Raw genomic sequence first — 25,348 nt, forward strand, 5'->3', positions numbered from 1 at the left:
ACAGACACAGACCCTTTGTTTCTCTCCCTCCTCCCAGCTTTTGAAAGTATCTTGTCTCCTCATTGGTCATTTTGGTCAGGTGCCAGCGATGTTACCTTTAGCTTCTTAACCCTTTACAGGTGAGAGGATTTTTCCTCTGGCCAGGAGGGATTTTAAAGGGGTTTCCCTTCCCTTTATATTTATGACACTGTATGACTTAGCACCTTTCTGATTTCTTCCCTGAAGCTCCCTGTTTTGTGAATAGCTCTTCTGCTACCCTGCAGAAGTTTAGATATCTGTTCTTGTTACTGTGTTATACGTTCTGAGCCTGAGCTACACCACTGTCTCTAATGGAATTATTTCTCCTTCACGTTGGAATAACCAGAAGCGTAGTCAGAGCCTATATGATTTCTTTTCATTTTTAATCTGTGGGAATGTCTATAGCTACTGTACAGATTCAGTAGAAAAGGAGAAAAATCACTGTAGGCACACAATAAATTGGAAAGTGTGAACATGTAATGAAGCTTCAGCTCAGGATGATTTGTATTGTAAAAGACATGAATGAGTCTAGATTAATTTGTACACTCAACGCTTTGCCCTGTTCGAGTGACACAAAGCAGACATAACCCTGTTAAGTTAAGCTCCTGTTTTTTTCATATCCCTTACTGATAAACAATACTGTATTACTTCATCTGCATATGCTTGTATTTCAGAACGTACATAGTGTAGTTTGAGCGACAGCACATAGCTGATGCTCCAATGAGATATTTCATGGATCCAGGTACACATTTTGATGATCCGGTTAGATTTTGTGGCGCCTGAGATTTTCAGTAAAATTACCAATCAAAGTGTGTGCTTTGTTAATTGAACTGATGACTGTTTTGCTAATCAGTCTGAAAATCTGAATATACAAAAACCTTCCATTCACTCTAGTCCTAAAGACTACTGTACACCCTGCATATTATTATAAAACCCCAACTGTGTTTGTACTCTACAGAAACATATATAACAAGACATGAAATCTTACTCTGATCTTAGTTAACATGAGTCCAACTGTATAAGGCTCAGGGGTAGCCATAAAAACCACTAAAAAAGATTTTTGAACAGCTGTTTTACTTAATATAAAAATCACATGCTTTTTTGAAGCCTCTCATCTCAGGCTCCACTGCCAAGACTAAAAACAAGTTCTGGGTCCTTTGAAAATGCTGAGAATCTCCCTTTCCACTAGTAGAAAAGCTCCAGCTTCTATCTCTGTCCGGATGGACTTCTGAAGTCATTTTATGTATAGATTAGCTGTCTATACACTGGAGCAGGACTGAATCTGCCCATGCTGACCTGGGGCAAGTGCAATGCTATGGTGGAAATACCATGTTGGGGGGGGAGAAGAAGACAACTCTCCACAAATAACCTGCTTTTCAAACAGGGTAGTTCTCATATCACTTTTTTTGCACAGAGCTAGGGGGAAAATAGAGCCAGTATCCACATAAAACATATATCATTAAACAGTCCCCGAGTTCATCTAGTGTTCAGCACTAACAACCAGATCCAAATTCAATAATTCAAGAGTTATTCTTCTCTAACACATGCATTTTAGATAAGGATTATGCTTACATGCAATTAATAAGTGCATGGTGAATGCATTGTTATGTAATTCTGCAACAATATGTGTTACTTTAGATAAATACCTCATATTGGAAGCACATTGCATATGATCCCCATCACAGGCCTAGTCCATAAGTCCAACCTGTATCCCTTTATCAATTCATTAAGCCACCCAATTCCCCATCACTATATATTCAATTGGATGGCACCCAATACATTTTATTATGCAGGAAGGAGTAAAAAGACCACGTACAAACTGCACAGAGACCAGTGCACTGTGTAGTTTTAAATATAGTACCTAAGGTATCAGTAAACCTTATGAGATGTAAACTGCATTCAGCAAAGTGTGCACCTAGATTACATCTGTAAACATGGGATTAGTACAGAGTAAAGGTCAGCAGATTAAATATGTAGTTTAATCAGCATATTATGTAAATTAACACAAATAAAATATACCATCCCACTGTTATGATCAATAAAGCATGAACTCTATTAGCAAAGTGGTTGAGCATTGGGCTTCTCAAATATGCATCTGAAATCAGTAAAGTTATGAAAAAACTCAGCTGTTGGAGGATACAGTTCAGTGAGATAGGGAAGGAGATCAGAAAAGTGTGTAAAATGGCCAACACGTATTTGACAATGCAGTTTTCTCAAGTGTGGTGCACAGACCAATCAGTAAAATTGGGAAAAAAGCAACACCACCACTACCACTGCAGATGAAGCCTTCTTCTCAACCATTGGAGGGTAAATATCAATTAGCAAACAGTGATAATCTGACTACTTGAAAGATACAAATCAAATAGGTGGAATTTACAGGGCCTCAATAACTGCAGTACACAGCTCAGACAATAACTCTCCTCCCACCTCTTCATCTGGTCTAAAAGCACATCAATAGGTGTGTAACTTTAGGAATGAGAGTAGTCCCATTGAAGGCAAAGACTAGTCAAGTGATTAAAGTTATGAATATAGTTAACTGCTTTGCTGGATGGGGGCCTAATCTCTCCCCTTCCTCATAGTCTCCATCTTTCCTTCTATCTCCTTTGCTTCCATAAACCTACTGTTATTATAGCTTTCAGAGATATCCCACCTGATCCACCCCACCCCGGAGTGCTTACAACCTAAGCAGAGACAAAAGGTAGGAGAAAGGAAATAGCATGATCCCCCCCCCCCCTTATCTGCATCCTCTCACTCCCCACCTTCTCCTTTCCAACACACCCTCCATCAATACAAATATACAATAAACAAGTTACAACTTTTGGATTACATTGCATACACCATTATACATCTGGACTTCAAAAGTTTCAGAGTGTAACACCAAAGAATGTATAGGATGAGAAATAACAAGATGTCTGCAACAATACTTGGGATCCTTGGCTAGATACAGTGGCATAAACTAGATTGTTCTTTTCACTGTTAGAAAAAATTAAATTTTTGTACCCTGAATCTGAATGTTGCTAAAGAAATGTTAAAAAAAAAAAAGAAAAGAAAAAGAAAAAAAAGAAATAGAACTAGTTCAGATGTAGGCAGCCAAAGTAGCTGCCAATTTCTTTATGTTGCAACCCTTTTCCTCCTGTATCCCTCATATCATTCCATATCTGTTATTTTCACATGTGATGCTCAGGCCTAATCAAAGTCCTATATCTTGAGCTGAGGAGTGCATGGTGTAGTTTAGGAGGGATTTGATTCCCCCCATCACCCCGCCCCTCAACCTGGTCACCGGTGCAAATTAGAACAGGATGAAGGCTGCCCTGATTTGTGTCAACAGCTGGAGATCACTGAGCTGTCAGGTTACCCCTACTAAACCCTCTGCACTGATGGCTGGGAGTGGGCATGACTGAAGCTGCTTTGATGGTTCTTTGCCACCCAGTGATTTCCCCTATTCAGGGGCAATCATCCATTGGTAGGCTACGATGGCTGTAGGGCACCTTTGCAACTGAAGGGCTGCAATTCTCTCCTAATGGATTGGAGGATTAGGGCCATTTACCTTAAGTTGTTTGAGGTAGGGAGGATGTCTTTTTTTAAAGTAAGGGGCTATACACAACTCGGGCACTGTATAACTACTACTAACTAAGCTCAATGCAGCTTAAATTCAAATACAAGATACTTCATCTGATTACATACAACATTAAAAAAAGAGGTGAAGGCTGTATAGCTTCAGTGTTAACTCTTTACCACTGTCAGCAAAATATGTGAATTGCTTTAGCTGAAAAATTATGCAACACAGGCAATGAAATATCGCACACAATCAGCAAGTGATGGACTGCCTAAATTTAGACACCTAAATCCATACTTAATAGAGCTGACCGGAGGACGACAATTCTGTTTCTTTGCAATTTTTGAGATGTTTGCAATTTGCTTTCATTCTGTGTTGGCACAAAACAAAATAAATTTCAAATTTTTCTACAAAAAAGCAAAATTATGTGTGGGTAGCCTGGTGCTTAGGGATCTTACCCATAGTGTAGGAGCCCCCGGTTCAAGTCCCTGATTCACAGTGGAGTTTTTAACCCCACAGCACTCTGAATCAGGCAGAGAAGGGACTTGAAGCTGGATGTCCCAGATCAGTGTCCTAACACCAGGCTCTAGAGCATGGGGAAGAGTCCTTCTTTCTCTCCCCAAAAAACCTTTTCAATTAAGTCTTAGTCAAAACCAAAACATCTCCAGGAAATGATTCAGCTTCAATGAAGAAGCATTTCTCAGTGAAATATGAAAATGGTCTACCCTACTCTAATATTCAGGCATCTAAATCAGCATTTAGGTGTCTAATGTTAAGCACTCAGTTTAAAAGTGGGCTCATGATTGTTAAGGATTGTTTTCGCTAGAGAATTATCAGAAACTCAGGAAAGGACACACCATAGTTTTTAATAACTGGATGATTTTATCTGTATAGAAACCAAAAATGTGTTATAATTGTTTTTGGTACTTTCTTTAAAGAGTGAAGCATTGAGATTTCCTGATTCCCTCCTCTACTCTCTGTTGTATGTTTGTTTCTGTAGGATCAGAACATACTTTACTACTAAGCAATTTTTGACAATGAAATAATGTCTCCCATACTTAATGTAACCCATGCTTAATGCTCAGACGTGTTTCTTTCGTTGCATAAGCTCATGTCTGTATTAAACTGACAAGATACTTCCTCATAAATTGTTTGGAAATGTGGTCTAGGCCAAGGGTGCTAGACAATGATAGATTTAGATTGTCATCCTGCATATTTCTTTTAAGTGTTGTCTCTACAAAAACGTCTTTCCTCTGTAATGGCACTGAAACGCTAACGCTGCATGCCTCTTTACATTAGATCTCACCTACTGCTATTGATGTGTCAACAATATTTGAACAGTGAAAGAAAAGCAAATACTTCACAGTATGCTGGCAGCTAGTAAGGCAATATGTAATGCAGTGGACACATGGAACCAATTAGGACTATTTGAGGAACCAAAAAAAAAAAACATATAAGGAGGACTTGTGGCACCTTAGAGACTAACAAATTTATCTGAGCATAAGCTTTCGTGAGCTACAGCTCACTTCATTGGATGCGATGAAGTGAGCTGGAGCTCACACGAAAGCTTATGCTCAAATAAATTTGTTAGTCTCTAAGGTGCCACAAGTCCTCCTGTTCTTTTTGCGAATACAGACTAACACGGCTGCTACTCTGAAACCAAAAAAAAATATGTAACAGAAAAGCATTGTCAGTAGGAATTCTGAATATAGGCAATCCAGTGCTGTAGCGCTAACAGACTTGAGAGGGTCAAGTCATAATGCCTAGTACGCTTACCTGAAGATAGATAATCAAACATAAAGGGTGGGTCTATCTGGTTAACAACAAAGTATCATGTTGCTTCAAGATGAGTGAAGGGGAGTGGAGGGAAACAAAAAATAATGAGGAAGTATCCTGTCATTTTAACACAGTCTTAAGTCTATGCAATAAAGAAACATGGCTGAGCATTAAATAAGGATGTTGGGAACATTACTTAATTGTCTAAAAAACTATATCTTTGCCAGTTTTTTTTTCCCCCTGGGAAATACTAAATGTTGTGCAGGATATAGTGAGAATTATCTGTTTTCAAAAGCTTCACATAGCTTCCAGTACAGCAGGAACTAGTTATATCTATACTCTGAAGTAGCTGCTATTCACTTTAATATGAAATTCAAGGCATTGCTTACCATCTACAAAATCCCTATAGCTGTTCAAAGCAGCTCTAGATGATACAATGATAAAAATTCTGGGAACTGCCAGGGTCTGGTGTGAGTGGAGTTCCTACTGAGAATATCACTGGTGAAGCTGAACTGGTGGTAGCAATGGTGGCAAATTTTAAAGAAAAAATGTGTGTCGAGTAAGGCACACAAAGGTAATATCTATATACATGTACAGCTATATAAACAATTGACCATGTTTATTATTTATTATTAGAATGTACATCCATTAAAACAGCACTTGGAGTATTAACCACTCATACCACCAGTTTACATGACTTTAACTGAAGAAGAAAAAAACTTTATACATAATTTAATATCCATCAGAACGTGCTGCCAATCCCACAGCAAACTGTTATGTTCAAATTGATTTGACTGGCTGATAACTAGACTTTATCATCAGAACAAGCTGAAATCCAAGGGTACCTGGCAGTTAGACTTCTATTTTATGTAACCTTAGACATGAATATATAATCTAAAATGGATATGAAAAATCAAACTAGCAATATATGCTTGTTACGACCCTAATGAGCTCCCCCAGTGGCTACTCACCATGCTGCTGTATGAGACCCAAACCTTATGTCCCACATGCTCTTGGTTTGCTGAAGATGGACAGTATTTAGGCACTGTCTCTCTGGCTCTGGCCCTCCAGGCACACACTTCTGATGCAGATCCCATATCTGATTCTCCTCTTGACCCCACAGGCCACTTGCCTAGGCCCTGAAACTAGTGTATCACAAAACATCACAATATCTATCTATCTATCTATCTATCGGGGGTGGGGGAAGGAAATAAAACCTGCATGCCTATCCTCTCTTCAGTGTCCTCACCACACCAAGAGCCCTTTGGGATTTCAGCCAGTGCTTTTTTAGGAGTTCAGAATTCCTCTTCTTCTCCTGCACAGCCTTGTCGGCTTCTGGCTCATTCCTCTCTCTCTCTAAAATAATAGAATCATAGAAATTTAGAGCTGGAAGGGACCTCTAGAGGTTATCTTGTCCATCCCCCAGCTTATACCTAAACAATCTCTGACAAGTGTTTGTATAGCCCATTCTTAAAAACTTCCCCCAACGTCCCTTGGAAGCCTACTGCTTAACTGTTCTTATTGTTAGAAAGCTTTTCCTAATATCCAACCTAAATCTCCTTGCTGCAGATTAAGCCTATTACTTCTCTTTCTATCTTCAGGGGACATGGAGAAAACTTGATCATTGTCCTCTTTGAAACAGCTCTTAACATATTTGAAGACTGTTATCAGGTCCCCTTCAGTCTTCTTTTCTCAAGACTAAACATAATCAGTTTTTTTAACCTTTCCTCACAGGTCAGGTTCTCTAAACCTTTTTGGATTTTTCTTGCTCTCCTCTGAGCTCTGTTCAATTTGTCCACATCTTTCTTAAATTGTGGCACCCCAAACTGGGCACAATCCACCAGATGAGGCCTTACCAATGCTACAGTGGAACAATTACCTCCTGTGTCTTACATACAGCCCTCTTGCTAACTCATCCCAGAACAATATTAGCTTTTTTCGCAACGGTATCACATTATTGGTTCATATTCAATTTGTAATCCACTATAACCCCAGATCTTTTCTGCAGCTAATTCTCTATTTTGCATTTGTGCATTTGATTGTTTTCTTCCTAAGTGTTATACTTTGCACTTGTCTTTATTGAATTTCTTCTTGTTGCTTTCAGATCAATTCTCCAATTTGTCAAGGTTGTTTCGAATTCTAATCCTCCCCTCTGAAGTGCTTGCAACCCCTCCCACTTTGGTGTCATCCATCCATTTTATAAACATATTATCTATTCTATTATGGAATATGGTCATTAATGAAAATAGTTAATAGTACCTGACCCGGGACAGACTATTATTTGAGTATGGTTTTTCAACCAGTTGTGCCCCCTCTTACAGTAATTTCATCTAGACTACATTTCCAGAGTTTGTTTATGAGAATGTCACGTGAGACTGTGTCAAAAGCCTTATTAAAATCAAGATATATCATGTCTACATATTCCCTCCTGTCCCCTAGTCTAGTAACCCTGTCAAAGAAAGAAATTAATTTAGTTTGTCATTATTAGTTATTGACAAATCCATGTTGGCTATTATTTATCACCCTGATATCATCTACATGGTTACGTAGCAATTGACAATTTGTTTTGCTAGCTTTCCAGGAATTGAAAATACCCATTGAATGAGCCTCTCTTTTCTAAAGTTGCAGTCCCCTTTGTCAGGTGACCATCCTCAGTTACTTGAAGTCCCTTGTCAGATGATCCATTGCTTAGTTACCAGCTCACCTGGAAGTATATGTTGCCCTGGGTGTTAGCCAGCTCATTGTCCAAGAGTGCTTCCATTTGAATAGGAGACAGTCCAGTTTAATGCCCCTTGACTGATGTACAATGTTCACCCTCTGTCAACACCTCCAGGAATTCCACTCTGAGATGGAGGGGTTGGGGGGATGGGAACAACAAAGAAGGCACAGTACTGTTTTACAAAACAAAATGGAGTTTGCAATTTGAGACAGATACTTACTCTGATCTGTCACTGTACTGCTATATTATTAGAGGATGATAATATCTCCAGGATTAGTTATAAATTCCTGAGATTACTTGGATCTTAAATGGCAACTATCAAGGCTAATTCCCCACTCTGGCACTTCGAGTGTGGGGGCCCATGAGGATTCAAAAAAGGATTCTAAAAATTAATACGGGCCACTCCAGGCTTATATTAAACTCTCAAGGTTACATCTTTTATCTGACTTTGGATTGGTAGATGCTGCCACCACCCATGTGCCCAGGAAGAGCCCAGGAAGGCACACTTGGGAATTCCTTCCTGTGGGGTACCCTCAAGCCTTTTCACCCCACTTCCAGGGAAGAGCTGAGAAAGAAAAAAAAAGGAAACCAACTGTTGCCACCAGCTAATTGAACAAAATGTGCACAAACGTCTTAGGACACAAAACATCCAATTCTGTTCTTAAAAAAAGGTAAATTTTATTAATAAAAAAAAAGAAAGAAAATACCTCTGGGAACTCAGGCTATTGCTAGATTTTAAAAGAGCCACTACAAGAATTAAGCACCAAGAATAGCTTTCTTGAGGTCCAGTTTAAAGGTTACAAGCAAAACAAAAGCACCTGGCTTTAGCACAGAGGAGTCCACAAGCCATAAAGAAATAAAAAGAGAAAAACCGAATCGCATCTTCCTAGACATTTCCTGATCTACTTACATATCTGGGGTTTCAAACGAGTAATTTCTAGGTATGATACTGAGGATTTTTCATACCTGGCCCCAAGCTTCTTATAGCATAGCTGTTGCCCTGTCTGCCTCTCCCCAGGAGAACAACAACAGACAGACAAAAGGGGAGCCTTTGTTCAAGTTTTAAAAGTTCTAGCCTTCCCATTGGCTCTTTTGGCCAGGTGCCCACTCACTTCCTTTTACCTATACATAGCAGTGAGACTTTTTAACCCTTTACAGGTAGAGCAATTAGAGAACAGCTACTCAGAGGGATTTTATAGCTACTGGCTGGCTGGGTGTCCATAAAAGGGAGCTCCCCCTCCTCCCCCGCATTTATCACAGCAACTAATATTTAGGGTGGGAAACCTTATTTACATGACCAAAGGACAAAACATTTAGTATACCAAAACAGATATGTAATAGCTTGAATTCACAGTGGGTTGAGATAAAAACTGAAAGGTTAATTCCCTGCAGAACTAAACCCAGGTCAATCTATTTTTTTATGTATGTAGCTAAATGAAAAATTTAATACATGCAGGAACATGGTCTTTAAACTATTACAAAATCAAAACAGGAAAAAATATGCATTGTGGGCTTGTCTACATGAACATTTAGTTCATGGAAAACTGGGGTGGGAATCAACCCTGCACTATCCTGCCATGAACCAGGTGTCCATGTGCACCCTGCTGACACATATTGACAGTTCATTAGAGGGCTTTGATCTAGTCCCCTCTGAAAATTGTTAATGCACATGAACAGGGGGCACATGGAGAGTTAGGCCACAGCAGGCTAGTGCAGGGAAGATTCACGCACCAGCTTGCCCTAAAGTAATTGTTTGTGTAGAGAAGCCCCAAGAGTGTGATGGAAAAGATTTGATGTGGAGGTGGCACCCCAGAATTCTGAACACACATTCAGGAAAACCTTCAGGTCTCAGGAAAATGGATGGAGAAGCATGAGAAGCTGCATGTGTGATTTACCATTTAGTGCACTCCTCATACTACTTCTAGACAGTTATTCCATTCCTCCATGCCCTTTGTCATTTAACCTCAATTTACATAGGTGTCTTAAATCTTTCAATCCCTACAAACCTTTAATACATGTTATTGCAATTGGTCCTTCATTTTTATCCAATTTGTTGGCATTTTTCTGGTTCTGAGATAGTGAACAACTGAACACAATATGCTACATGCAGTCTTACCATTGCCATAAAAGAGACTATTTGGGGCATTTACCCATTTGTTCAAGTACAGAGTGGTACATAGGAAACTTGGGGATGTATTGTGCCTCAGAGACGTACTACTCTGGAGTAGCCCAAAGCACAGGGGCTGTTTGGATGCTTGGTCCACTCAGTAGCTTTTGGCCCTGCCTCCTCTGTGGTTCTGAGCGATCATGGGGACACACCAAGGCAGCAGTCTCTGCATTTCAAGACAGGCACTGCACCTGTGATAGGCCCTTGAACAGGCCATGTAAGGGTAGGGGTGCTGTGCTTCCCCACCCAAGGATTTCTCTCCAGGGTTAGTCCATCAAGACTGACTTGAGCTCTTCCTTGAGCTCTGTGGAATGACTGTTCCTTTGCAGCATCAAATCAAGTTGGCTTTTTTTTTAACTACCATAATGCACTGCAAGCTCATATCTGAATTGTTGTCCACTGTCACCCGCAAAGCTTTTTTACAGCATTATTGATTTACAGTTCTCTCTCCCTTGCTGTGTTTCCCCCCTCCTCCCCGCCACCAGATGTATCATCTTGCATTTGTCTAGGTTGGATCTAGTTTTATTTCCTGCTCATATTTCAAAGTTCTCTGTCTCTTCTGTACTAATTTACTGTTCACACTAATATTTGTAACATCTCCCAATTTAATAGTTAGTAAATTTAATTTAAAATGATGTTTTTCTCCCTTTTCAGGTCACTAAGCATGTTAAATAGGAATGGTTCTAATACCAATCACTATGGTGTCCCACTAGACAGTGTCCTCTAACTAGGTACATTGACTCATCCATATAAATCCCCCGGCATCTACAACTGTGATGCTTTGGAAACTGCAAGTCCAGTGGGTCCTGCAGGAGCTGCTGATACCACAGAGGAAGAGACAGGCTTAAAGGAGAGGCCCTCCGAGACATGATGGGCCTAAACTGAGGAAAAGGCACGATGGGCACCTGCTGAGCAGAGAAGGAGAAGAGGATGAACAAGGGGTTGGGAGAGCTGCCAGACATCCACCCTCCATTTTGGAAACTTCTGCTGAAGCCCAGCAGTTGGAAAAGCATCTGACGGTTGCTTCGGAGTGGCTCACCTAGCTGTCAGCTTGCTGATCTCTATCTGTCCATTTATCTATTTAACTTCTAGTTTTCTGAGCTTCCGCAGTTCTCACTGAAGCATGGGTTCAGATGGACATTTTGGGTAGGCAGCAAAGGGATAGTAGGTGGTAATAAGGAACAGGAGTGAACAAGAGGGCCCCACTTTGAAAGTGTGCTTGGACACTTTTAACATGGTATGTACTGGCCCTTTATAAAAGATTATAGCCCAGTCCTGATGTGTCCCTTCTGCCAGGATGTATCTGCAGAAACAAGGGCCAGGGTCAGAAAGGATTCCTTCCGAAAATTTAACAAATAACACCCATGTGGGACCACCTAGCAACATGGGAAAACTAAAACCCTCCTCGGCACCCTTGCCAGGCAGTACTTTTCTCTCACAAGAACTGAGTCTGTTATACATAGAAAACTTTGTGGGGTGGGGAGGGAGGGGTAGGAGGGAAAGGGGCACAGAATAAACTTGGGAAATCCAGTAATAATTCATCAACAATATCTGCATATACCTATTAAGTAAGACTCTTCCTCTTCCCCCTAGTGTCTTGACAATAGTATTAAACTCAGTCCCATCCATGTGCAGTAATAAGCATCCAACAAGGTATTGTGTTCCTGCACCTTTACTCTCCTCCTCCCCTGCACAACCCACTCACTGTTTATTGTCTGGGTTGGTGGAGTCCAAACTTTTGGCAGCTCCATCTCAACCCTGCCTGGTCTGCTCCAGGAACTCTACCATCTATTCCAGCAGTACCGAATACAGCTTTTATTGACTACAGAGTAGGGGGCGGTCATTCGAGTTCTTCAGTGATGCTGCCCTCTATGATGTCAGCAAAAGCCACGTCAGCACTGCTTCTTTACAAAGTCCTTAGAGTGGGATCAGTCGCCTGAACCAAATTTTTGCCACCAGGAATACATTTCTATCAAAAAGTAGGAAGCTTCTTTCCCTCACTCCTTTTAGCTTTGCCCAGGCTCCATTACCCAACCCTGCCAGAAAATGGTTTTTGTTGTGGTGATCCCTCCCCCTAGGCACATTTGGTTCCCTATCAATACTCAACAGGAAGGAAAATGATCAATTACACCCAAACTTCAGACTTAACTAAAATGCCTCAAAACATCACATCACAGAAATGCAGCTGAGGCCTGCACAAATCGTTCATTTCTATTTGCTCACCACCAGATGCTGGTCGAGAGGTCCCTTATGGAGTTCCTGCCCATATGGAGTTCTCAGAGCAGCTCTGGCCACTCTTCTCTCTATTCACCAACAAGGAATAGGAACACCAGCACCAATAGGAAGCTTCCCACTCACTCGGGCTTCAGACCATAGGACTCAGCCCCAAAGAAGAGAATCCAAGGAGAGAAAGAAAGGGAAATGTAGTCCAGAGAGACTGATGGGTAATGTAGTCCGGCATCATGTGACCTAGGGACCTATTTGGTGCAGTTCAGGTGCTTATAACATGAGCTCTTTACTCAGTCTGAGACACATCAGTCTTGTTGGTCTTTCTAGAAAAAGGGAAAAGGCTGAGGAGAAACCCTACAGCAACATAAGTTGGAGAAACCAAATGAATGGAGAAAAGACTCTGAAGGGAAAGGAACCTCTAAGAGGGATAAATGGAAGAAGGAAGTGGCTTAAGGCAACATGTTGGTACATCTCCTTATTCAGGGCCTCAAGGCTGAGAGGAAGTTCTGCCCCCACCCCTCTTCATTGCCTTATGTCAGGGGTGGCCAAACTTATTGACCCTCCAAGCCGCATACGACAATCTTCAGAAGTTGAAGATGGGGCACGCGGCACCTGCCAGAGCTTGGGCTTCAGCCCTGCTCCCGCTGAATCCCTGAGCCCTGGCAGGCAAGCCCCAAGACCCTCCTCCCCACTGGGCAAAAGTCCCTACCCCACTTCCGCAAGGCAGAGGTCCTGAGCTCCCCTCCCCAAAGTCTTATAGATGGACAATGAGGGAGAGGTGTGGGGGGCTCTGTGAGCTGCACTTTAACTATCAAAAAGTTGCATGTGGCTCACGAGCCACAGTTTGGCCACCCCTGCCTTATATAATCAGGGTAAGAAACTGTCTAGCCTTGAGGAAGAAAGAAGGACATTTTCAGCTAGAGATTTGGTATAGGTACCTTCGAGTCAGCAGGGTAGATGAACTATTGAGCCCACTGAGGGTGGATGAAGGAACCGTGTGCCACCACAGCAATTAAATATTACCACTAGAACCACAGGTGCCATCACTCCCAAATATTGTACGTAAATATTATTGTAAAAACTTTACCAGCCCTAAATAAAGCAACATGATAGAACAATTTTCAGATGCACAATATCTGCTGCATGAATCAGCCATCATGAATGAATCCTATTATGAAAAGTGCCTTTAGATAAATGGCTGCACTGATGGTTAAAGAGGGGCTGAGACATAATATGCCAATGTTGCACACACACATAATGGATGCTTGTATCTTCATATACTAGTTAAACCTCTAACCACCTGATTTGTGGCCACAAAGAATAATACCCATGTCTACCATTTTGTGGAGGTGCAAAATTTAGGTGCAATTATTTGCAGGTGAAAAACTGTAGTGACAAAAATCAGTACCATCTCTGAAAACCTGGTTATGAGAGCATTAAAGAACTCATATTAGGATTACATAGAACTCAAAGACAGATCAAGCAAAATTCAGGCTTTCAAAGGGAAGAACAGGAACATAGCACCAGCTTTGAACCTGGAATGCTCCACAGTGCAATTTTAAGATGCACAATATCTACTGCATGAATCAGCCATCATGAATGAATCCTATTATGAAAAGTGCCTTTAGATAAATGGCTGCACTGAATGTTAAAGAGGGGCTGAGACATAATATGCCAAGACAAAGGTGTGCTCATTATGAGAAAAAGTGCTGAACATTCTAGAGTGTGAGCCTTTTAAAAGGTTCAGAATTCTCTATCTTATTCTCTATCTCCCTATTTATTACCCATCTGTCCTGACAAGCCACAGTATCAAATCAGCATAATTAATGAAATGGTTCCAGAAAACCATTTGCAGGGATAAAGTTTGTATCTAGTTAATGAATTTGTTACTGAAGCCCATTTTGTATAGACGAGAGAGCATAAATTCCAACTCACTTACATTTTCAAAGGCTTTCAGCACAGAAGGCAGGGAAACAATAGGATAAAGCCAGGAGGGTACTCCATATTTCTCAAATGAAAATGAAAAAGATCTCAATCCAAAAATGGCTACTGAATGTTCACTAAAATAAATTGAAACAATGGGATTTCTGCATCTGAATCTAAAAAACATGTCATTTGGAGTTAGATAATGAGTCTGAGTTCTGCTGTGAACATTGAGCCAGCTTTAGCATTTTGGGGTATGGCATGTGCAACTATTGTATATGCAAACCCCAGATGTAAGCAATTTCTCTCCAGCTTGATCACACCACTATGTCTAAGGGTAAGGATTTTGAGGAGGATCGATGAGATGATTCTTAGTAGGAAGAGCAGAAACTTAACTGCTTAAATTATATAAATCAATTTTAAAGGTAGATTTCAGGCATCCCTGCTCCCATCTTTCAGCTGCAGTAGAGGAGGAGCCTTGCTTCTTATGCCAAGGTCTGTGCATGTTTCCCCCACTTGTTCATCTCTAGTCATAGGTGCAGGTGATGGCAGAAAAAGGTTATCTGCATCAAAGATGATTTGGTGTGGCTTGCAATGTGTTCAGAGCTTGATGAGTCATCCCTGAGAGTTCTGAGCCTGATGAGTCATTTGAGATAAATAAGTGGGAATCATAGAAGCATAGATATTAAGATCAGAAGGGACCATTATGATCATCTAGTCTGCCCTCCTGCACAATGCAGGCCATAGAATCTCACCCACCCACTCCTGCAATAAACCTCTCACCTATGTCTGAGCTATTGAAGTCCTCAAATCATGGTTTAAAGACTTCAACGTGCAGAGAATCCTCCAGCAAGTGACCCGGGCCCCATCCTACAGAGGAAGGCGAAAAACACTCAGGGCCTCTTCCAATCTGCCCTGGAGGAAAATTCCTTCTTGACTCCAAATATGGCGATCAGCTGAACCCTGAGCATGTGGGCAAGATTCACCAGCCAGATACCCAGGAAAGAATTCTCTGTAGTAACTCAGATCCCACCCCATCTAACATTCCATTACAGGCCATTGGGCCTATTTACCATGAATAGTTAAAGATAAATTAATTGCCAGAATCATGTTATCCCATCATAACTTCTCCTCCATAAACTTATCGAGTTTAATCTTGAAGCCAGATAGGTCTTTTGCCCCCACTGCTTCCCTTGGAGGACTACTCCAGAACTTCACTCCTCTGATGGTTAGAAACCTTCATCTAATTTCAAGTCTAAACTTCCCGATGGCCGGTTTATATCCATTTGTTCTTGTGTCCACATTGGTACTGAGCTTAAATAATTCCTCTCCCTCTCTGGTATTTATCCCTCTGATATACTTATAGAGAGAAATCATATCTCCCCTCAACCTTCTTTTGGTTAGGCTAAACAAGCCAAGCTCCTTGAGTCTCCTTTCATAAGACAGGTTTTCCATTCCTCGGATCATCCTAGTAGCCCTTCTCTGTACCTGTTCCAGTCTGAATTCATCCTTCTTAAACATGGGAGACCAGAACTGCACACAGTATTCCAGATGAGGTCTCACCAGTGCCTTGTAGAATGGTACTAACACCTCCTTATCTCTACTGGAAGTACCTCACCTGATGCATCCCAAGACCGCATTAGCTTTTTTCACGGCCATATCACATTGGCGGCTCATAGTCATCCTGTGGTCAACCAATACTCCAAGGTCCTTCTCCTCCTCCGTTACTTCTAATTGGTGCGTCCCCAGCTTATAACTAAAATTCTTGTTATAAATCCCTAAATGTATGACCTTACACTTCTCACTATTAAATTTCATCCTATTACTATTACTCCAGTTTACAAGGTCATCCAGATCCTCCTGTAGGATATCCCAGTCCTTCTCTAAATTGGCAATACCTCCCAGCTTTGTATCATCCGCCAACTTTATTAGCACACTCCCACTTTTTGTGCCAAGGTCAGTAATAAAAAGATTAAATAAGATTGGTCCCCAAACCGATCCCTGAGGAACTCCCCTGGTAACCTCCCTCCAGCCTGACAGTTCACCTTTCAATTTGTCCTGCTGCAGACTCCCCTTTAACAAATTCCTTATCCACCTTTCAATGTTCATATTGATCCCCATCTTTTCCAATTTAATTAATAATTCCCCATGTGGCACTGTATCAAACACCTTACTGAAATCGAGGTAAACTAGATTCCTTTGTCTAAAAAATCTGTTACTTTCTCAAAGAAGGAGATCAGGTTGGTTTGGCACGATCCACCTTTTGTAAAACTATGTTGTATTTTGTCCCATTTACCATTGACCTCAATGTCCTTAACTACTTTCTCCTTCAAAATTTTTTCCAAGACCTTGAATACTACAGATGTCAAACTAACAGGCCTGTAGTTACCCAGATCACCTTTTTTCCCTTTCTTAAAAATAGGAACTATGTTAGCAATTCTCCAGTCATACGGTACAACCCCTGAGTTTACAGATTCATTAAAAATTCTTGCTAATGGGCTTGCAATTTCTTGTGCCAATTCCTCTAATATTCTTGGATGAAGATTATCTGGGCCCCCCGATTTAGTCCCATTGAGCTGTTTAAGTTTTGCTTCTACCTCAGATATGGTAATATCTACCTCCATATCCTCATTCCCATTTGTCATGCTAACATTATCCCTAAGATCCTCATTAAAGACTGAGGCAAAGTATTTGTTTAGCTATTGGGCCATGCCTAGATTATCCTTAACCTCCACTCCATCCTCAGTGTTTAGCGGTCCCACTTCTTCTTTCTTTGTTTTCTTCTTATTTATATGGCTATAGAACCTTTTACTGTTGGTTTTAATTCCCTTTGCAAGGTCCAACTCTACTTGACTTTTAGCCTTTCTCACTTTATCCCTACATGTTCTGACCTCAATAAGGATAGTTTTTCTTGCTGATCTCTCCCATCTTCCACTCCCTGTATTCTTTCTGTTTTTCCTTAATCACCTCTCTGAGATGATTGCTCATCCAGCTCGGTCTACAACTACTGCCTATAAATTTTTTCCCCTTTCTTGGGATGCAGACTTCCGATAGCTTCTGCAGCTTTGACTTGAAGTAATCCCAGGCCTCCTCTGTCTTTAGATCCATAAATTCTTCAGTCCAATCCACTTCCCTAACTAATTTCCTTAATTTTTGAAAGTCAGCTCTTTTGAAATCAAAAAGCCTAGTTGCAGATTTATTTTTGTTTATCCTTCCATTCAGTTTGAACTGAATTAGCTCATGATCACTCGAACCAAGGTTGTCCCCTACAACCATTTCTTCTATGAGGTCCTCCCTACTCACCAAAACCAAATATAAAAGGGTCCAGCCAATCACACAAGCAAGGGTCTAACCAGGTGACCCCCAAGGCAGCTATATAGGCTCCTAATGAAAGCAGCCACACTGGTCTGCTCAATGTTGCTACATTGTTGGGAATGCTTCCTGCTATCTAGTAGTTCTGACAGGCTGCTCCAGGTCTCATTCCTTCTCCAGCCTGTGCTTGCACCATCTCCAGTTACAGCTCAAGCCACAGCTGGTCATTTGGCTGTCCTGACAATTTTAGCAGACTCCTCCCTATATGCTCGGCAATGGCAGCTAAGATAGAAACTTCTGGCATATCCATCACTGAGATGACAGAGTTGGTTCACAACCTTCAGGGTCAACTTGCCCAGCTGCAATGGGAGAATATCTCTCTCTGCTCACAAAACCCCTACAACTCCAATAGCTAAAGTACCACTGGCAGTGGTCCCTCTGAAACACAGAAAAGAGTCCATTTTTGGAAAGATTTGATGGGAAGTGCCAGAAGTTCTGTGACTTTCTGCTGCTCAGTGCACACACCCATAGACTCTCTGCCTTCAGGCAGTTTCTTAGACAAGGGTGTTGGCCTGTCTCAGTGTATGCTGCCCACTTTCAGCATCTGGTTGCCAAAGCAAATGGAAGGAGTCAGCTCATATCTACCATTCCTGCCAGGATCTGAATGTGACCTAAAGGATGAATGGCCCAGGTGAGACCCCCTGCCACCACTATTACGAACTCATGAATTGAACTGTGCATCTGGCTTAACAGTCGCCTGTCTGAGTGATGCCAAGAAAAGAAGAGGACGTACCTGCAACCCTAGCAAGAAAAGGCTCCTAATGAAAGCAGCCACCCCCGATCTGCTCGATTTTGCTGCCTTGTTAGGGAAGTTTCCTGGTCTCTGGCAGTTCTGACAATTTGCACATGTTCCTGCTCCTGCACCCACACCTCCATCTGTTTTAAGTCCAGCCTGTATCTGCTCCAGCTCCTGCTCAAGTCACGGACAGTTTCGCAACTGTCTTGACATTTGGTTTCTTATATATTGTCACAGACTTTATTTTTCTAGATTTTATTCCTCTTCATATTCTGTTTCTATTAGAAAAGAAGCTACTGTGCTTTGGGGCATATACATATGGCAAATCCAACACAATTTAATAGGGCTGAAACCAATAGAGCTTTTAGAAATGTAATAAGTTTTGATAGAAATTATCCCTAAATGTTATAGAATTAAATAGGGAATGATACCCTTCCGATGTTTTTTTTAAACATCCTAAAGATATCATTCTGAATTAAATTCTATAGAGTACTTCATAAAAGGTATAGAAAGGAGATAATTCCCTATTAAATTGTATAGGACTTTTTTAATAAAGCTAGAGCCAGGTATATATATCCATCACGCATTGTTTTATTGAGCTGATAATGCTCAATGATGCTGCATGCACTCCAGTAAAGTTATAATCACTGGGGATATATCTGCTTCTCTTATTTGTTAAGGTATGTCGCCATGGCCAAATGCAATGCATTTAGATTTTAGACCTTCTGTCCCCTGAGCTGTATTTTACAGCCTTTAGTCAACAGAGCAGACTGAGCAGAAACTTATATAGCAATCACCATTTACCAAAGGCTACCAAGCTACAGTACATAAGAGTGTGGTATTTTCTAGGCATAGGGACAGAGATAATGACACCTATTGTACTATACTTTGGAGCTTGGTTGCTACTTGTTTTCTTCTCTCCTTTTAAACAGGCTTGTTCTTTATCTTTTGCCCTCTGTCATTTCTTTTATCTCTTCTACAAAACAAGAAAGAACACATAAAAACAGCAAAACCTACCTCTACTCAGAACAATAGCCCACAATCCAATGAGATCCTGCTATCTATAAAGAGTGGTACAATATAACCACTATCTACAGCAGTAGCACATCTTATCTTCCTACATCCTCTTATGACTAAACAAAGAATATTCAGAACCATCTCCTCACACTCTGAGAAAAACAACAACAGAATCAAATAGCTACTTTAGGTGAACTAGGCAAAAACTAGAAGCAAAAGTTGTTTAAAAAAAAGATGTAGTAAAACCAAATTTAGGAATATGCCCAAATTCACCACTTTATTTGTGATATTTCTTACATAGTTTCAGTTTAATTATGCTAATTTATTAGATGCAGGACAGATTGGGTATATTACCCACCCTATTTGCTTTTTCTCCCCATCCTGCCTCTCCCCATCCTCCACCACCTACAAGCAACAAGCCAAGCGTCAAGCAATGAGAGACTGAAATCCACTTAATGATGTAATCAGCAAAGCTGAAATCTTAAAGACCACAGCAGAAATATAGTACTCCTATACTATCACGAGATATTATTCTTGAGGTATAGCTATTGTTAAACTAAATGTAGAAGGAATGATTTGTACTGCAGGAAAATAAGAAATACTTGAGAAATTTCAAAATATGCCAGGAGCACTTTTGAAAAATATTATATTTGTGTTTTGATATAATCTTTTACAGGCTCAGTCTCTAACAGGTTGTTTTTTAGAAAGTACATTCTCATGGCTGGATTCTAAGACACGGATATTGGTAGAGTAAAGACAGAGTAAACCACACCATTAGTCAGAGGTGTTACCATTGATTATGTGTACCTTTGAAGATGTAGAAATGAGAAAATAAGTCCTTAAATATCTCCTAACCTTAAGTCTGACTTAAAGGGGGATATTATTTTTTAACTGATGAAACTGGGTCATTGAGGGATGGGTGTTAAGGATGCCTCCAAAAGCAATTGTAGAACTATAGTCAATTCTAACTTAGTATACTGGACTATATACAGAAACAGAAGGTCACTGCCATTCAGATATACTTCATTGATTGAAGCCAGGCAGATCAGTTATATTATCTTTCATACCATGGTGTACCATGCATTCCCATCATACTGTACCCATGCAGATGGTGCATATTATCCATCATATTTGCTGTTTTCTGTCCCACTGCTCCTTTTCCACCACAATTTACGAGCATGAGGCAAGCAGCTTCTTCTAGTGAAAGACTGAAAACCACTGCATGGAGCAGTCTGCAAAGGCCACAGCAGAAGTGTAGTACCACAGTGCTACCCGACTGTTAGATCAAAGGTTATGATCCTTGTATTAGTGGTGGAGCACCAGTCATTTGGTGTTGTGGATCTGCCTGGAGTTGGTAGAAGTAGTAAAGAGGATATCTGTGCTTTTGCACAAATCAGTTTCATGTATACTGTTGGAAACCCAAGGGTGGAGTTGTGGAGAGGGTGTGCTTCAGAAAATGCAGTGTTTTGGGGCTTCAGCACTGATCTTGAGGGCCGAGGGCAACTGGACCTCTGAGTCCCAGTTCTTAAAAATAGTACCAGACAGGCAGTCTCCTCAGAAATTGTGCCAAAGGGGCCAAAGACAGAAACCGTGGCTGGAGCCTGCACAAACAGGGGAGCTTAGAAGCACACTGATTCATTGCATGGTACCAAACACAGATACCTGGTGAGTGTCTACAAAGGGCAGCTCAGCTAGGACTGTGACACCTAGTTTCAAAATTTTCCCTCATTTATACACCTGAATATACACCCATTGACTGCTTTGGTGGTGATGCCCCAGTCCAGTAAACCACTTAATAATGTGCTTAACTCTATGCACACACATTCAATGGGATGAGTCACATGCTGAAATGCTTAGGGCCTAAATAAGGGAAGAATATGACTCTTGTATTTCCTTCAATCTCCTTAATATTGGTTTGTCCTCAATTTACAGATACAATTAAACTTATCCACAAGGACACACTTTGAATTTAAGGTAGTTTGACTGCCCTTCTCATTTTGAGTTAAGAGAATAACATTTGAAGTAATTATCGATTTGATCATGAAATCAAAACTGGTTCAGTTGTCATTGACTTATCCATTTGAATATGGTAAGTGCTGTTTACATTTCATCAAGTTACCCAATACCAGATCAACTATATCTTGACAACTATATTTGTGATATAAAAGTCAATGAATGGCTCACAGAATTCTCTCAGCCTGTGAAAATCCAGCATAATCTATGTTTGAATCATGATTGATCTGAATTATCAGAAGAGGAATCAACTCCAATTCAAAAGTATTGATCATCTTAATGAAGTATGTGTTTTTGTTTTTGTTTTTCATTTCACAAGATCTCCCTTACATTTAGCCTTGAGGAAAATGTCACTTTTGAAAGAATCACTTCAGTTCTGCTTGAAATGTACTCCAACAGGCAATAGTACCAGTCACAGATTTTAGAACTGTTTAATTTGTTTAAAACTTTTTTCTGTACTAATGTATAGTAAAGGTTCAGTAAATTTCAACACACTAGGCCCAATTCGCACTTTACACCAATGTTACTCCGTTGACTTTAAGGGAGTTACTATTGATTTCCACCAGCGTGAGGGGAGACTCAGAGACATTCTTTATCATGTCTCCAGCTGACGAAAATACCCTCTATACACCTTTCAAAGAAGATCAATGGGACCCCTCACTTGGAGTCTGAGGATATTGAGTAACTCAAATGAAGAACAGACTGTAGATTCCCAAAGAGCATAAACAGCAGAAAGTAGAATTCCTTAACTAAGCACCATTGTTGCTTTCATTACACAAGCTTTCGTTATGGTCCTCGGTGTATTGTGGACTGGATAGGACTCAAGCACAGTTTCAGGTTGCTTAGAAATAAGTTCATCCTCTACATGAGAACTTTTTTCCTTATGTGGTTAAACATTTTTGAAAGACCCAAGTAAGGTTAGCTACTAATCAAGAAAAGTCTCCTTTATGAAAGTCTGGGGCATTGAATGAGCCCTAGAGAAATCTTCCTTCCTTTTCAGTTTAACATTTTGTCCTAGGGTGTCAATTGTACAAAATATTTCAGAAATACTACAACTGGTGCAAATTTAATTGCATTCTTTTAATATTAATATTCTTTACCCCAAGGTCTCTGATAAGTAGCAAGACCTGGGGCAAAGACAATAGGTGCACCCAATGTTCTTAGATGGGAATGATCTGTTATAGCTCACTTTCCCAGACTTATTCAGTTTATACCTTCACTGCCTTGCAACAAACCTTTCCCTATGAATTAACAGGTGGATTATACGCTTAGAGAAGTACTTTCAATACTTCCTGCAGAGTCCTGCAGTTTAGATAGCGTCGGGTCATTTTGTTGTGTGTTTGCTATGCTTCTATGGCAATACTTTTTGTGCTAACGGCATTCAGAGAACTCGTATAAATCATGGTGAGCTGTAGGACTCTCACTCATATTTGGCATTTTCTCATTTACCAGATGGCACTGTGACACTTTCCCAAACCGTTAGAATGCAAGTACAGTGATTTGTATCACAGCAGCTCTTTCTGGGGAGGAAGATTCATATCAGTTGATTCCTCTGGTTGAGTTCTAGGACCAAAAATGGCAGCAGCCTAACTATCAACCTTGTCAGTGCAATTTCTAACAACAGTCCTATTAACCTTCTGGATGCCACACCTGCTACACATCCCTACTCAACATTTTTCAGAGGCGCCCCCATTCGCTTGACTATGGCAGTATTGGAGTGGTATACATTGTGAGGGTCATGTGAAAGTAACTTTCTTGAACACACAGAGCCAGACCGTCAACTGGTGTAAATCACCAAAGCTACTTTTATCCAGCTGAGGATCTGGCTTATAGCATGGTACAGACATAAGCCTTAAGGGGTTTGAAACACACTGAGAGGAAAGTGTTCTTGCTGCTATTCCCCAGAGTGCATCTTTCTCACAACATTAATGTCCGTTCTAAAACTAGCTGCTCTGACTTTCACATTTCTCATTTTAATTGTTCTACCAATTTCCAGTTTGACAAGAATAAAAATGTACTCTGTAAATATCAAGTGATAATACCAAGGGACTTCCCCCTTTCTTTTTTAAGAAGCTTCAACATGACCTTCAAGTTTGCACCCAAAATTAACAGTTAGAACTACAGTTAGAATATGGTAGATGAATTTTTTGTGAATGCAAATGATGAAAATACTGAGGTATCTAATTACCTGATTTGCTGTCACTAGCACCCACAATTAATTGAACCTGTAATTGATTGTAGGTGCCAAATCAGAGGCTGTTATCAAAACTTTGGCTTTATGGGTGTACTCCACAAGGAGAGCTTGCAATAAAAAGAAAAAGAAAAGCCACTGCAGCAACTTGAAAGCTATTTAAACCTACTGCATTCAGTTCAGGGTGCCACATTACCAGAAAGATATTGATAAACTGGAAGGAGTTTCCAGAAGAGCAGAAAAAATAATCAGTGGAAAGACTGATTTATAAGCAAAGATTAAAAGAACTAAATCTGTACAGCTTGACAAGTGATGTCTAAGGCTGTACTAATAACCGTCTGTGTTCTCTTGTGTCCTTTAGGCACAGCCCTGCTTTGGGGGAAAAGTGGAGGTACCCCATTGCAGGAGGAGTTCCAGGAGGGATTTTTGCCTCAATGTGGCATAGTTCCTTCGTTCTGCCCCCTAGTTTTCCCACTCAATGCTTCCTCCTTCTACCTCCATAAGGGTGATGTACTTCGCCAATGCTGCACGGATGGAGTAGTTCCTGATCTCCTCCACATGCAGGTCCTTACACTTGCCCCATCTCCCTGGAGCACCCATGCAAAGGCCAATCAAATATAAATGAATGGTGTAAACACCAAAGAGGGATTGTTAAGTGTGATAACCAGGGCACTAACTAAATTTGAACAAATGAAACTAAGGAAAGGAAAAATTCTGCTGAATATCAGGAAAATCTTTACCACAGGACTAGTGTCCCCAAGGGGGTATTGCAAACCCCATTGCTTGGGATTTATGAATGTTGTCAAGGTTCCTCCCCCACTCTGAACTCTAGGGTACAGATGTGGGGACCTGCATGAAAAACCTCCTAAGCTTATCTTTACCAGCTTAGGTCAAAACTTCCCCAAGGTACAAAATATTCCACCCGTTGTCCTTGGACTGGCCGCTACCACCACCAAACTAATACTGGTTACTGGGGAAAAGCTGTTTGGATGCGTCTTTCCCCCCAAAATACTTCCCAAAACCCTGCACCCCACTTCCTGGACAAGGTTTGGTAAAAAGCCTCACCAATTTGCCTAGGTGACTACAGACCCAGACCCTTGGATCTTAAGAACAATGAACAATCCTCCCAACACTTGCACCCCCCCTTTCCTGGGAAATGTTGGATAAAAAGCCTCACCAATTTGCATAGGTGACCACAGACCCAAACCCTTGGACCTGAGAACAATGAAAAAGCATTCAGCTTTCTTACAAGAAGACTTTTAATAAAAAATAGAAGTAAATAGAAATAAAGAAATCCCCCCTGTAAAATCAGGATGGTAGATATCTTACAGGGTAATTAGATTCAAAAACATAGAGAACCTCTCTAGGCAAAACCTTAAGTTACAAAAAAGATACACAGACAGAAATAGTTATTCTATTCAGCACAATTCTTTTCTCAGCCATTTAAAGAAATCATAATCTAACACATACCTAGCTAGATTACTTACTAAAAGTTCTAAGACTCCATTCCTGGTCTATCCCCGGCTAAGAAGACTACAGACAGACCCAGACCCTTTGTTTCTCTCCCTCCTCCCAGCTTTTGAAAGTATCTTGTCTCCTCATTGGTCATTTTGGTCAGGTGCCAGCGAGGT

Source organism: Eretmochelys imbricata, chromosome 1 (genome assembly GCF_965152235.1).
Source record: "Eretmochelys imbricata isolate rEreImb1 chromosome 1, rEreImb1.hap1, whole genome shotgun sequence".
NCBI lineage: Eukaryota > Metazoa > Chordata > Testudines > Cheloniidae > Eretmochelys > Eretmochelys imbricata.